The 15,345-nt window shown below is 36.8% G+C and overlaps 1 long non-coding RNA gene across 1 annotated transcript; it reads left to right on the top strand.

Moving 5' to 3' along the window:
* The first annotated feature begins 1,160 nt into the window (after nucleotides 1-1,160).
* Nucleotides 1,161-14,613, top strand: LOC120483648 (uncharacterized). The gene is made up of 6 exons (XR_005623638.2): nucleotides 1,161-1,791; nucleotides 4,964-5,031; nucleotides 5,142-5,210; nucleotides 8,638-8,704; nucleotides 10,524-10,621; nucleotides 13,375-14,613. It is a non-coding gene; the product is annotated as an uncharacterized LOC120483648 (long non-coding RNA).
* Nucleotides 14,614-15,345: the final 732 nt, after the last annotated feature.

Below are 15,345 nucleotides of genomic sequence, written 5' to 3' on the forward strand. Positions count from 1 at the left end.
TTATAATTGTGTGTTCTATGTCAGAGATCAAAACGTGAAAATATTTAGAGGCTTTGTTCACCACAGACCTTATTTCAGGAGATTTAGCAAAAACCCATTCAAAAAACCCATAGACTTTAGAGCGAGGGAACTGTAATGCTAAAATGCAAATTCACTTCCGCGTTTTGGCCTAGAGAGTGACGTCGTAACTTCGGTTGTTTCACCTTCTTTGATCATGATTGGTTAATCTGACTGTCATCTATGTAACTGGCCAATGACAACTGTGCGCGCCTTTTTACTGGTCAAGTTTGAAAAATCAAATACATTTGAGTTGATGACGACGGCTGCTCAGCAAGATTACTCGGTCTTTCAATTATTATTTTGAACTAATTTGCGATGTGACATGTAAACGAAGGAGAACAGAAGATGTGAACACACAGAAGACGCTCAGACTGGATGCGTGAGATCCTGCAATATTGGCGATCAGGTAAGAGAACATTTTCTCCACTATCATTTTAGAAAATCTGAGATCCACTAATATAAACGTTTAGGTATTACATTCAAATAAGTGGATGAGAGTGTTAATATAGTTCATGGTTGAATATATAATGCAGATAAACAAAACGTATGTGAATGGAGTTCATTAACTACCCAGAAATGTTCTGTGTAACTTAACGTTAACGTTACATACGAGAGTTTTATAAACGGATAACGGACGTAGGCTACTAAGTTACCTGCAGTTGTGTTTGTAACGTTAACATAACGGGTAGCTAACCATATTTATCTGAAAGCAACGTTAGTGCTTCTGAGTAAGTGTATTTGATTGTGCTAAAGTGGAACTATTGCAAATATACTTTTGGTACACTTAATAGTGGTAACGTTATTACTTTATTTTTTTGTCGTAATATATATATATATATATATATATAAAATGTTCATTGTGTAATAAAGTCTTCTTAGGTGATGTGTCAATAATTATGTTAATGGCAATTTTGTACTAATTTCATCTGTTAACTCTCACTCATTACATGGCATTAGTGGTTTTAAAGGAATAGGAGTAGGTATACATATTCAAGGGCGTGCAAAGATGGGTGGTGTTTAAGATCATTTGTTGTGGGCCATACGTGTGTGTGTGTGTGTGTGTGTGTGTGTGTGTGTGTGTGTGTGTGTGTGTTTGTTTTTGTGGTTTACGAGGACATTTGACCTGAATACGCACCGGCACTATGGGGACATTTGGGTTTACGAGGACAGAGGCCATGTCCTCATAATTCCGACAGTGTAAACGCCATCTACGATGTCCCAGATGCTCCCTCTCAAAGTTTGGCGCCATGTCTTTATATACCACAAAACCCTGAAATTTTACCATACACAGTGTATCCCTGATTTCGCGAGTGTCGCCCCTGTAGCCAGGTCCCGGTATTACACCCGCGTCATCAAAAATTTGCATGTTTTACACAAGTGTATGCTTCGAGGCCTGTGATTGGACAGATCGGTACCGGTAGGCGGGAAATTGCGAAAACACAATGGCGCCGGTGGGCGGAGCTTCATTCAGCGTCAGCATAGTCTTTATAACAAGCAACTTAATGCAAAATAATTATTATTTAAGTATTTTTGCCTGTAATTTATTAATTGTGGATTAATTGTATGATAAATAAATAAATAAAACCCTGTTTATATTATGATAAGTTAGACGTAACTTAATCAGGTCACGGTCGTCACGGTCACTTCCTGTTTGAACGAGAGACAAACTCTGGACCTGAAAGGACCGAAAGGACATATCTGGACCCGATGAAAGCAACTGTTATGTGTTAGGTAAGTTATAATGTTGTTTAATTGCTTCTCTAATAGCACCTGGGTCTGTTTGGCTTGTTTGTGATGTCCTGTAGGCTCTTTGCTGCTCGTTTTACAGTTAGAAAGCAGCTAGCGCGTGATGCTAACGGAGCTAGCGGACTTTTAAGTTAGTGATTCTGTTTACAGACTGACATGAGGGAATCAGCGATGCTTGTGTCATTTTAAACTCGTTTTAGATTGAACTTTAATTGTAACTGCTACCTTTAATGATCACATAAAATAGTCTAGCCTTCATAATAACGCGTTGTCATGACTACAGTCTGTGTTTTTTACCCAGTACAGTATATTACTACAGTTATGCTTACATTAAGAAACATGTGCTCTTATCACTCCTGACTATAATTCAATATACTCTGAATATTAATATAACTGTCAGTCTGATTAAGTCTTATTAATACTGTCACTATTGCCTGTAATTTATCAATTGTGAATGCAATTTATTAAATGAATAGTTATGTTCAATTAACATATTACTTAAATATCATATAATAAAGTATGAAAATAACTTGAATGCCGTTTACCATAATTTATCGATTTATTTAAAACAAACTTGTTGAATAATATGTCAATAGGTCAGGATTACTCCAGGGCAGATTCAGCCATCATTATAAAGCTGAATTCAGTGTTTCCATGCTTAAGTGACACTGTTTAATAAAGCTGTGTCAGGTACATGATATGTTATTTACAGTTACTTGTTTTATTATTAAAGGTTAAAAATGACCCAATGCAATAGACAGGCACGATATTGCAAAAAACTGATATTGCAATATTTGTTGTTGTTTTTTTTCTACAATACATAATGCAACATATAAAAAGCAATTTCTACAAATGACTTAAATAGCTCTATTTGGCAATAATGAATCATTCTAGAATGATTGGCGTGATTTTGTTGGGGTTTGTATCTGTATAGAAAAAAATAAGCATAGATAAAAAAAATGTAACAAGGATGTGAAATAATCAGTGGCTCATATTTTCCAGGTAAGTCTAGCAACATTTAGGTACTGAAATTGAGTAAATAACTGTAAAATAACACTGCATCATCTTTAGGTTATGCATGTATAGCCTGACTTCACATATGCCTAATACTGCAGTGTCACTAGACTCACTACCACAGATAGGTATGAATGATAAAGCAATATATTGTGCAGCCCTACAGATTAATGTTCATGGCTTTAGTGCATCACATTACATGCGTGTTCATTACAGTATGTCAGGTTGTGTGTAGCTTTACACCTGGTTTATGAGGACACAGTTTTATGAGGACATCATAAGAACATGTTCCTGATGTTTGACTTGACTGGAGAATCTGTGTGTGTTGTGTAAGTTTGACAGAATCCTGGTCTATGAGGACACAGTTTTACCAGGACACAAATATGGAATATTAGGATCGATACTGATATACTGACCCATAATTCACAGCTCATTTTGTCAAAAGGTCAGGATTACTCCAGGGCAGATTCAGCCATCATTATAAAGCTGAATTCAGTGTTTCCATGCTGAAGTGACACTGTTTAATAAAGCTGTGTCAGCTACATGATATGTTATTTACAGTGTTGATTTTACTTGTTTTATTATTAAAGGTTAAAAATGACCCTATGTAATAGATCGGCACGATATTGCAAAAAACTGATATTGCAATATTTGTTTTTTCTACAATATACGTATAATGCAATATAAAAAGCAATTTCTACAAATTACTTAAATAGCTCTATTTGGAGATAATTAATCATTCTAGAATGATTGGCGTGATTTTGTTGGGGTTTGTATCTGTATAGAAAATAATAAATGGAAAGCATAGATAAAAAAATTTAACAAAGATGTGAAATAATCAGTGGCTCATATTTTCCAGGTGAGTCTAACAACATTTAGGTACTGAAATTGAGTAAATAACTGTAAAATAACACTGCATCATCTTTAGGTTATGCATGTATAGCCTGACTTCACATATGCCTAATACTGCAGTGTCACTACCACAGATAGGTATGAATGATAAAGCAATATATTGTGCAGCCCTACAGATTAATGTTCAGGGCTTTAGTGCATCACATTACATGCGTGTTCATTACAGTATGTCAGGTTGTGTGTAGCTTTACACCTGGTTTATGAGGACACCGTTTTATGAGGACATCATAAGAACATGTTCCTGATGTTTGACTTGACTGGAGAATCTGTGTGTGTTGTGTAAGTTTGACAGAATCCTGGTCTATGAGGACACAGTTTTACCAGGACACAAATATGGAATATTAGGATCGATACTGATATACTGACCCATAATTCACAGCTCATTTTGGCGAATACCAATATCAAAAACTATTTGTGCTTGTTAGATTAAATGTAATCATTGAAGAAGTTAAAAAATAGTAACCTCTGTTGAAATTGGCTTTCAATAAGTAATAATAAAATTTGTACTTGTTTGTCTTTATATATATATATATATATATATATATATATATATATATTATTTGCTCTTCTTTCTTTTTTTCAGATGATAACTGATAAGACCATGTTAATGTAATAATTGAGTTATTCCTTAAAGAATAGAACAGATTTCAGTTCCTCAGAAACAGATTGTTATCAGTCACTGAATTATGATTGTGTGTATAAGAAGTGAGTCATGATCACGTACTGTATTTCTAGCACAGGCGCAATGTCTCGTATTATATCACTCTCATACATAAACATACTTAAACTCAGGGTGCCATCCAAATGTTTCTAGTTACCAGTGTCCTGGTAAAACTACTGTCCTCATAGACCAGACTTCTGTCAAACTTACACAACACACTGAGATTCTCCAGTCAAGTCAAACATCAGGAACATCTCATCTCATCTTATGATGTCCTCATAAAAAAATGGTGTAAGACACGTGACATTCTTTAATGAAAACACTTGTAATGTGATGCATAAAATCCATTAAAATTACCTTGGCTAACATTTAAATATTGAAATGTTTTGTAATCTTGTATATTATCTCAAATCAATATTTCATGTGGAAATAAGTATTGATAGGTAGCTGTGTATCGGGACCCTGATTATTAATAACTGGCTGACTACATTGTCCTTATATATTATTTATGATTTTTTTAAACTCTTAGGTGAAGTGTTCTGTATGTAACGCTTTATTTCATATTTTCAGATGAGCCATAAGACCCAGTTGTCCTCAGGCAGTGATGATTATGTGCTCTGACTCTGGGACTGCACGAGGTAAGTGAGAGTTGTGCTGGAAGAGAATGAGCAAACGAAGCAGACACATTGTGAGATCTAGTGTTCACATATTTACACCAGTGTTTCATGTCTACTTTTATGTTTTGTAGACTCCCAGTGAGGTTGATCGCTCCACTCTCGAAATCAACACTCGAAATCAAGTCGGAGATGAACAGAAGGTATTGTTTTTTATTTTTTTTATTTTTGGAAATCAAATTAGGGATACACAGATATGAACATTTGGGCCGAGTTCAATAACTGATCATTCTTTATATTTGAAAGCCGAGATCTGATATATTGGCAAATTTTATATACTTTGAAAGGCCTAATTACAAAAACGAAACGATCATCATTAAAAGCCAATCTCCCAAACACTTCAACATGAAACAAACAAATACAGTACAGTAGCCTAGTTTGAACCAGTGAGGAATTAATTAACTTTAAAATTTATTTTACATTCATATTTCCATTCACTTTTTTGAAAAAAAATGTTAGTGTCTTGTTAGTATTAGTTAACATTAACTAACAATGAACAATAGTTCTACAGGATTTATTAATCTTTCTTAAAGAGCCATTAAACCCCAAACCAAATTTTCTGAGATTTTAACAGAGGTATGTGTGTTGAACACCATTGAAGACAATGTTAGCATCTGTTAGATTTAATAGTAGGGTTAAAATGGTTAAATTTAAGGGGTATTTTTCCACTTTTTTCGTCTTCCAGTTTTAAAATCTTCATCGTGGCAGTGCGGTGTTAGTGCGTTGATGACGGAGAAACATCTCCGAGTGTTGTTCTTTGCTCGGGTTTTAACAAAAAGGAAACGTTCAAATCGCTTAAAACCATAGACTGTAAAAGAAATGGCTGAACGACTGCGCAGGCTCAAACTGAGCTTGACGACGGAGATGAGACTTGAGTAACCTAGTAGCGGTGCAAAGAGAAATCTGAATCATTCCCTTCCGAATCTTGCAGAGCCGGAGAGCGCGAGTAAGAGCTGTCCATGAGCTCGCAGCAGGAGCAACTCTACAGCTCTCTATGGGCTTCTCCCTTGACTTTATGCCTCCACGTCCCCCCGAATGCTGAGCTTCTCCTCCACTCTATATGGTAATTGCTCTAGTGTGCGACAGAGTCTCGTGACGCAATCGTTAGCCTATTTTTACAAAAACATCTTCTAAATCGGCCGTAACGTAAGATACAAAGTAATGGGGCCTTTTATACATTGTCATGTTTCTTTAGTAGGGTTTGGTATCGTTTGGGTTTTATCCGATACCAGTACCTACTAGGTATTTTTTAAACGGTTCCGGTGCCTAAATGGTTCTTGAAACGGTACTCAAGAAAAGGAAACCGCACACACTTTGTCAAAAAAATAATATCCCTTTATTTACAGGGCCAAACTGGACACAATATTAACTTACAATATAAACAAGTAACATATGTTAATAATAAATAAACCAAATATAAAATAAAAAATCATATTTACATAATATCAAATAAAACAATATTATATCAAACAATATAATTATACTGGAGATTAATAGAGATTACTACCAGGGTAATATAATATCGACATGGCTACAGGTTCCCATGTTTTGTCTGCTTTAACTAGTCATGTAAGTTATCTGGTCATTTACTAGTTAAGCTCTTATCCAGTTTTATATTTCGTTCCCACTGCATATGAACATATGAAAGAGAACGTCTCTGTGTAAACCATGTTCTCTGAATAGGGAACGAGATGCTCCGTTCGCTGCCAAACTCCTCGCGCTGCTGACAAGCTTCTATAGATATCTGAGGAGCAGAGCATGCGCGCACTAATATAATATGACGACGTGAGCGTCAAGGCGGTGCGAATGGTGATTCTATATGGGCTTAAGTTCAGACAATCGTTCTGACGCGTAATTTTACACGTGAAATGCAGCCAAACCTTGCAGCGTTTTGTCTTCGGCATCTTCAATAATATCCTCGCTATCGGCAGACGTTCCGGGAGTCTCCCGCATATTGATAACGGCTCCTGGATAATCGCAAATTAGTTCAAATCTCCCGGAATCTAGAGCGAGCGAGCAAAAGCGCGTGTGAGACAGATCAGACAGTGCTTCAATAAACCGTATAGTACGCGCACGTTGGAGAGGGAGAGGGAGACAGCGAGAGACTGCGTGTGTGCGCCTCATGCCATAGACTTTGGTTACTACCCAACCCTTTTCTTTAGAAATAAATAATGGACAAATGGAGTCTTTGGACATCTTCGATGTAAAGTTATTCGCTGTCACCAAAATGATTGGGAGTCAATGGAAGCCAACGTTTCTGATAAGTTCCGCGATTTTGACGGATTAGAAATAGGCTTGAATGAGGTCTATGCCAGACTTACTTGCAGAGTAAATCTAAATTTGCCGGAAGTTGTCTGGGTTTTCCAAGTCCACTCCGCACACACAATAAGGGAATGATTTTACTCAAACCATATTGTTGATAAATGATACAAGAACAAAAAAAGTACTAGTTATGAATAATAACGCATCAGTGTTTTTTAAACATGTAGAACTTTTTAATATTAAACATTTGAATATTACAGTAAACATCTTTAATATTTCTGTTTCAAATAGCGTTGTGTTTGAGCTGTGCTAAAGCTTAAGAGCTGAAGGAACACCCATAAACTGAAGCTTTATTAGATGGTTTTAGCTCAACGGAACACAGCCTATATATGATTGATTAGATATACAAAATCATGCAGACATTAACTTGAGAAAACTTACATAGTGAAACTCCTGTTGTGGATGAAACAGCAGCTAAACTCAAAGAATTCACAAAGTTTTTAATGCAGTAGTTTGCTCATTATAATGTTATGTATATGACAGTCCCAATCATAGTTATTATTGTTCTGCTTTGCTGTTTGAGCGCATGTGCTAAAGGAGATGATCACCGCTAGGCCTACAGTGAAGCGCTTTACTGCAGCGATCATTTACTCAGCCAAATGATTTCTATATGAGATAAAGTATATATATATATATATATATATATATATATATATATATACATATACATATAACAAAATAAAAGAGATCACAGATTTGTGATTCAAACTGTTCACAACCATCATGGGGAACAGCGCACATCTGAAGCTGAAGGACATAATCCATTATTCATCAGTTTTAATCAACCTAATTTTCCTATCGAATTGACAACGATAACATTAAAAATTTATTTTCCAATACTGATATGGAGCCCTATATATCATACATCTCTGAGTGGTTATGACCATATATCTATAGGGTGTTAACTATATACAGTTTAACTCCTCACAGTTGTGTATATACATGATCACAACTTACGTATGTCACCCTGTTTTAAAACTGAAGTCCCTATTCATCTCATTAATTTGATCACTATTAATACTAAGTGGTTTGAAATGTACCATCATGCCTGAATTTGTTTTGGCATGATCAGCCTTCTTTTGCTCAAGTATATCATTGATAATGTGAAATTGTTTTAATCTTATGTTTTATGACAGTGATCAGTCAGTGTTGATGGAGTCAAGTATCTGTGCTGCTTCATTTGGAGAATCTCTGAGTCCTTTGTCTTTAGTAGAATGTTAATTTTTTCTTTCTTTACCTTGCTTTCAGATGAGCCCTGAGAAGGACCATATCAGATCATCATTGGAGGGTCAAGAGTCAAGACTGTGTTGACATGGTAATAAAAAGAGCATTGCATCATTTTAGAAATTGCTAGTCTAGTAAGATCTTTATCACATCATATTTTTTTTTTTACACCTGAGGCCTGTACCATGATGCTGATCATCAACTTTCTCTGTCAACTCAGGCTTTGATCCTGAGTTTAGGTGTGACATCAGTAGCCAACAGCCAATCACATGCTGAGAAAGAGAAACTCATTCAAAACTGAAATTCATTTCTCGCAAGAGAAGCAGCACAATTCACTTATTAAATAGAAATATTAAAATATTAAGAATTTAAACAAATTTACACAACAAGAAGAAAATATCTGTCTACGAAAGAGGACAACTAAAAGAAAAAGACTTGTCACTGTATATCAGTGCAAGTAAAAGTTGTGAAGTTTTATAGCTTCATATTTTTATAGCTATAGCATTTTATAGCTTTATCTATTGATTCTAAAGTATATTTATGTTACCTTTTATATATTTATTTATTCATTTAAAATCTGCATTGTAGTTGATGAACTAAAATTGTACATGTGTGATAGATTAAGGGAATAATAATTTCTAAATCATACAAATTTATTATTCTAAATAAACATTACTAAAAATTACTAAAAGACTTTCATGGTGCCTTAAACCCAGGGTTGGCGCAAAGTAAACTGAAACATAGCTGGCTAGCCACCTAAACCAGCTTCATGGTAAAGGCCCCGGGTCATTTCATTGTCAAAACAATTCCATTTACACCTGGCCACATAAATGTGTTCACAAAACGGATATAAATCCGAATCTTCAAATCCCACGCTATATCAGATTTAAAGGTGTTCACGTCATTGAAAGCAACCACTATGAGCCACATTTTATGTATCGTCAGCTAATTTTAAGATCAATAGAGAGAGAGTAACATCTGCACTGGTAAAATCATCAAGATGACTCTGTTGATCATCTATGACTTTAGTTTTCAATTGGTATTTTGCGCATCAGAATGCTGAAGAGATACTCAGCTACTCATCTGTAGTGATGCGTGTTGCAGAAGCACTGTCATATCTCACTATAACATGTCATTATAGCCTCTTAACTGTTTATTATTTGGCATTTTTTCGGAGTCAAATTTATACAGTGTTACCATTTATTACCTTTACTCTAGTGACCCACCACAGTTTGATCCAAATGAACCAAAAATATTTGTCTGTGTTTATTTTATATTATATCATATTTCTTTTAAATATTATTTATTTTTGGCAAAGCATCTCTCAAACAAACTAAAATCAAAAGTACAACATGGTTTATAGCGCCCTTATCAAATGGCAAAAGTCGATAATTAAGTAAGTGCTGAAGAGCACACTTTACTCGCTCGATCAGCTCATGATCTGCCTTTTTCCACGCCCTGTTTCTCAGGGAATGAATGCAGTGAACTCCATCTCTGAGTTTAACATGCATTTGGCACGCAACCAGCACCAGTTACATTATTTTCACATTCGCATTATATCCACATTTTTTGTGGTAATAAGATTTTGTAATAAGATGCGTTTATAAACCTGTTTTCACTGAAACTGCAGGTTTCTGCCAGTATAACAGCTTAAGTGACGAAATTAAGAAAGTATTATAACCTCCTATTGTAAAATAATATACGCATTATAAAATATTAATTTTTCATTGACAGTTTTAGAATATTACGGTCTTAGCGATAATTCGAATAATAGGCATCTTAGTGAAGTATTATAGTTTTTATTAATATTATTATTATTAAACGGCGTAATTTTTCATGTTTCGTAAATGACATCTGAATACAGGTTAAACTGAAGATGTTCTTGTTTTAAATGTCTCTTTTTCTCTTAGATGAGATCAGTGTGACGGATTCTGCTGCCAGTGATCCTGATGGAAGCGGTTCTGGAGGAGATGTTGCTGCTGGAGCTGCAGCGTCTCTAGTTATGTTGGTATGTGTCAACTAATGCTGGGTACACACCAAAATAATTTTTACATCTTATAAGATTTTCAAAATGTGATAAGATTTTCCAAAAATCCTAGATTTAACCATTTTGCTCCTATAGTTTTGCTCCACACACGAACAGGTTTTTAACCAGAGTCTCGACTGTGAGCACAAAATCTCGCAAGAGTTCAGAATACAGAATACAGAATAGTTTTTGGAAAGGTTTTACATAACACGTTGTATAAACATTCGTGCTGTTGCCACAAATCTAGCTGATCCTCCATCTCTGCTGTCCACAACAATTTCACTTTGTGCTGCGCCATGACTGCGTTTGTTATGGGTGTCGAAATGAATCGTTTCTACGATGCATCGTGATGCAGACGAGGACGATTTGGTATCGGTTCAGTAATAGACCATAACCGGTTATAATGCACTGACGCTTTTTTCTGACGTCATTTATCACGTATGTGCTTTGTTGCGGTAGCATACACTGGCAGAGGGAGGCGAGTCCCCCCGAGTGCGAGTCAATAAAACTACTTTAAAAGCCAACTACTTTAAAAGCCTACATCTGGCCACATTTGGCTTTTATGAACAACCCGGTAAGACCTGGAGAAGACACGCGCTGTGTGCGCTCATGTCACGCACACAGATTATGCAGGATGTAATACCACTAACTTGATAAACCGTGTTAGCCGTGTGCACCCGAGCTGTTCTTGCTTGCAGATTCACTGCTTTAGAGTAAGATGAGCTCCAATGTCACCCGAATCCACAGCCAAACACACATCATCCACACGCCCTAATAATGCTCTCTAACTTAAATATCCGCACCCAATGGTCAAATTAAAATTATACTGTGTTGCGTATATAACTGGCTTAATTGTTTTGAGCCAGTTGTATACACTGAAAACAATTATAAACGCAACACTTTTTGCCCCCATTTTTCATGAGCTGAACTCAAAGATCTGAGACTTTTTCTATGTACACAAAAGGCCATTTCTCTCAAATATTGTTCAAAAATATGTGTTAGTGAGCACTTCTTCTTTGCCGAGATAATCCATCCACCTCACAGGTGTGTTTTAGGCTGGCCACAATAAAAGGCCGCTCTATAATGTGCAGTTTTATCACACAGCACAATGCCTCAGATGTCGAAGTTTTGAGGGAGCGTGCGATTGGCATGCCGACTGCAGGAATGTCCACCAGAGCTGTTGCCCATGAATTGAATGTTAATTTCTCTACCATTAGCCGTTTCCAAAGGTGTTTCAGAGAATTTTCCAGCACATCCAACCGGCCTCACAACCGCACACCACGTGTAACCACATCAGCCCAGGACCTCCACATCCAGCCTCTTCTCCTACAAGACTGAGACCAGCCAACCGGACTGCTGCTGCAACAACCGGTTTGCATAGCTGTCAGAAAGTGTCTCAGGGAAGCTCATCCGCATGCTCGTCCTCCTCATCGGGGTCTCGGCTGGACTGCAGTTCATCCTTGTAACCGACTTGAGTGGGCTAATTCTCACATTCGATGCCGTCTGGCACTTTAGAGAGCTGTTCTCTCCACGGATGAATCCCGGTTTTCACTGTACAGGACAGATGGCAGACACCGTGTATGCCGTCGTGTGGATGAGCGGTTTGCTGATGTCAACGTTGTGGATCGAGTGGCCCATGGTGGCGGGAGGGTTATGGAATGGGCAGGCGTATGTTATGGACAATGAACACGGGTGCATTTTATTGATGGCATTTTGAATGCACAGAGAGACCGTGACGAGATCCTGAGGCCCATTGTTGTGTCATGTTGCAGCATGTTAACGCACGGCCCCATGTTCCTGGAAGCTGAAAACATCCCAGTTCTTGCATGGCCAGCATACTCACCGGATATGTGACCCATTGAGCATGTTTGGGATGCTCTGGATCGGCGTTTAAGACGGTGTGTTCCAGGTTCTGCCAATATCCAGCAAATGGACCAACACTGGACCAACATTACACACTCCACAATCAACAACCTGATCAACTCTATGCGAAAGAGATGTGTTGCACTGCGTGAGGCAAATGGTGGTCACACCAGAGACTGACTGAGGGTTTTTTGACCCCCCAATACAGTAGAACTGCACATTTTAATGTGGCCAGCCTGAGGCACACCTGTGCAATAATCACAGTCTAATAGTCTAATCAGCATCTTGATACGCCACACCTGTGAGGTGGATGGATTATCTCGGCAAAGGAGAAGTGCTCACTAACACTGATTTAGACGATATGTGAACAATATTTGAGAGAAATGGCCTTTTGTGTACATAGAAAAAGTCTTAAATCTTTGAGTTCAGCTCATGAAAAATGGGGGCAAAAACAAATGTGTTGCGTTTATAATTGTTCAGTGTGTGTGTGTGTGTATATATATATAATGCTATAGTGTTTCAGTAGGTAATATCAGATTACATTTCTTAACATTTCTTTTGTCATTAATTGTAATAATCAGTCAATAATCAGTTATCAATAATCAGATATTTGCACTATAGTGTGCACCTTTTCTAGAAGAACATTAATGGAGTCAGTGTTGCACCAACATTGTAATTCTGGCCGATACCAATACGTTGATGATGTTCATGTTGGTCTAAAACTTTAAAAGCATCTGTTTAACACAACATTTCATCTGAATGTCATTTGAAATGTATTTTTTAGATATCAGATGTAAAACCAGTTTTAAGCTCTAGATACAGGTTTGAGTTACATCTGAGTTTCTGATCAGTATATAACTGATTTCTTCCAGGTGTTCAGAAGATGCCCATCGAGAAAACCACTGACGTGCCTCAAGGTACCCGAGGTTTAAATTAGAATATGACCATCTAGTAAGCTTTATCTATGAGAGCTCATGTACTTACAAAGCATGTTGTATTCTGTACAGAGAATGAGAGTGAGGAAGAAATTGAAAACCTTGTGGAAAGGACAAAAAGTGTGCTGGTCAAATGCTGAAGTTACAGCTGCAATTAAACATGTTAAGGCACATATAACCAAAGGAAAACTGGCCACACTGACTGAATGGCAGAAGTGTAAGACCACTGAAGACCCTTTCCGTGGAGTTTCAATCTCTACCTCACTCTCATTCTCAGCGCAGGAGAATACATGCTTTAGTAAGCTCTAAACACACGGGAGCTCATGTACTTACAATGATAGTTATATTGACACTAGACGCTTCTAGAGCTGATGTACAACCCAAGCAAACTTTGTTAAATAATTTTCCTGTAAATCTGCTTTGAAACTTGACTTGACAATTCTGTTTATATTTTCTGGAAATAACAGAGGTAAACCGTCCGTTGTAATTTGGTTTGTTTTGCAAATGTATATATCGCGATATGCATATCGCGACGGCTTGCAATAGCTGGGGTCATGAACAAAAGAAAATCACTCACTGCTGTTTGCTGAATAACTGTATATATGTAAATAATACAGTGAAAACTAAGCAGTGTTTTATTTTCACATTTGATTATTCAGTTTCTGTTGTTAAATAATCCTAATGTAGGATAATCTGAACCCTGTGCTTTAGCATAAGAAGTATTATTTTAATATCAGTGTACAGTAAAACACTGATGTTCACTTTCAGAAGCTGATGTTTTCTTGTCACAAAAAGAATGTAAAACATTTATGTAAGGTTAAATAATAGATAATTTAAGTTTGTTTTACACACTTTAAACATTACTCTATCGAATATCGCAGTATTTAATGAGTTAACGCATATCGCTTTTTTCTTCAGTACTGTGCAGCACTAAGCAGCATCTATTGTATGTTGAGTGAGTTAATTTTATACATTTCAAAGCCTGTTTAATGACATCTTTAAAATGTGTCTGCTTCAAAGGGCTGTTTTGTCAATCATTGACCATGTTTTTAAGTTTGTGGATGTGACTTTACACTTAAAATGGCATGACATGATGGAATTACATGGTAAAACTGAAAAAAAACTCAATGTTTATGATGATATTATTGAAGTCATAATTAAAGCACTTGTAAAACACTTCTGTCCCTGTAATGTTGCAAGTTTTTTTGTGTATTGTATTGGAGATCCAGTACTCTTAAATCACCTTAGTCTTGGTAATACACCATCTCGTCAGGTTTGTGTGTGTGTGTGGGCATGTACCAGTAAAACACACTCGTCCTTATAATGTTGGATTGTGCAGTTGTGTATTGTGTTTAAGATCCAGTACTCTTAAATCACCTTAGTCTTGGTAATACACCCTCTCGTCGGGTTTGTGTGTGTGTGTGTGGGCATGTACCAGTAAAACACATAGGTCCCTGTAATCCACCGAAATGACATATTTTGTGTATTGTAAAATGAGTGTCCTCATAATCAGGTCGGGCCCCATAAATCACAATTATGTCATAGGCGGGAACATTTTAGGAGGGGGCGGGAATGTCCTTGTATACCACCATTTTTATATTTTCTGTTCTGTTGTGTGTATAGAACATTTGAAGTCAGATTTGTGATCTGCAGATCAAAACAAAATTTTTGATAGTTGTATCATCACTGTAGGGCATTGGGAAAGGTGTGTCCCTATATACCACCACCACACCGGTGCGACCTTCTATACCACAAAAACAAGTATGTGTGTGTGTGTGTGTGTGTGCGTGCGCGTGCGCGTGTATATGTGTTTGTATGTGAAGCTTTTAGGCTACTAAGTTTGTGCTAGTGAAACCACAAATGCACAGCCCCAGAAGTGTTGTTGACATCATGATCACACTTCATCTA

Source organism: Pimephales promelas, chromosome 3 (genome assembly GCF_988280905.1).
Source record: "Pimephales promelas chromosome 3, fPimPro1.hap1.1, whole genome shotgun sequence".
NCBI classification, from domain to species: Eukaryota; Metazoa; Chordata; class Actinopteri; order Cypriniformes; family Leuciscidae; genus Pimephales; species Pimephales promelas.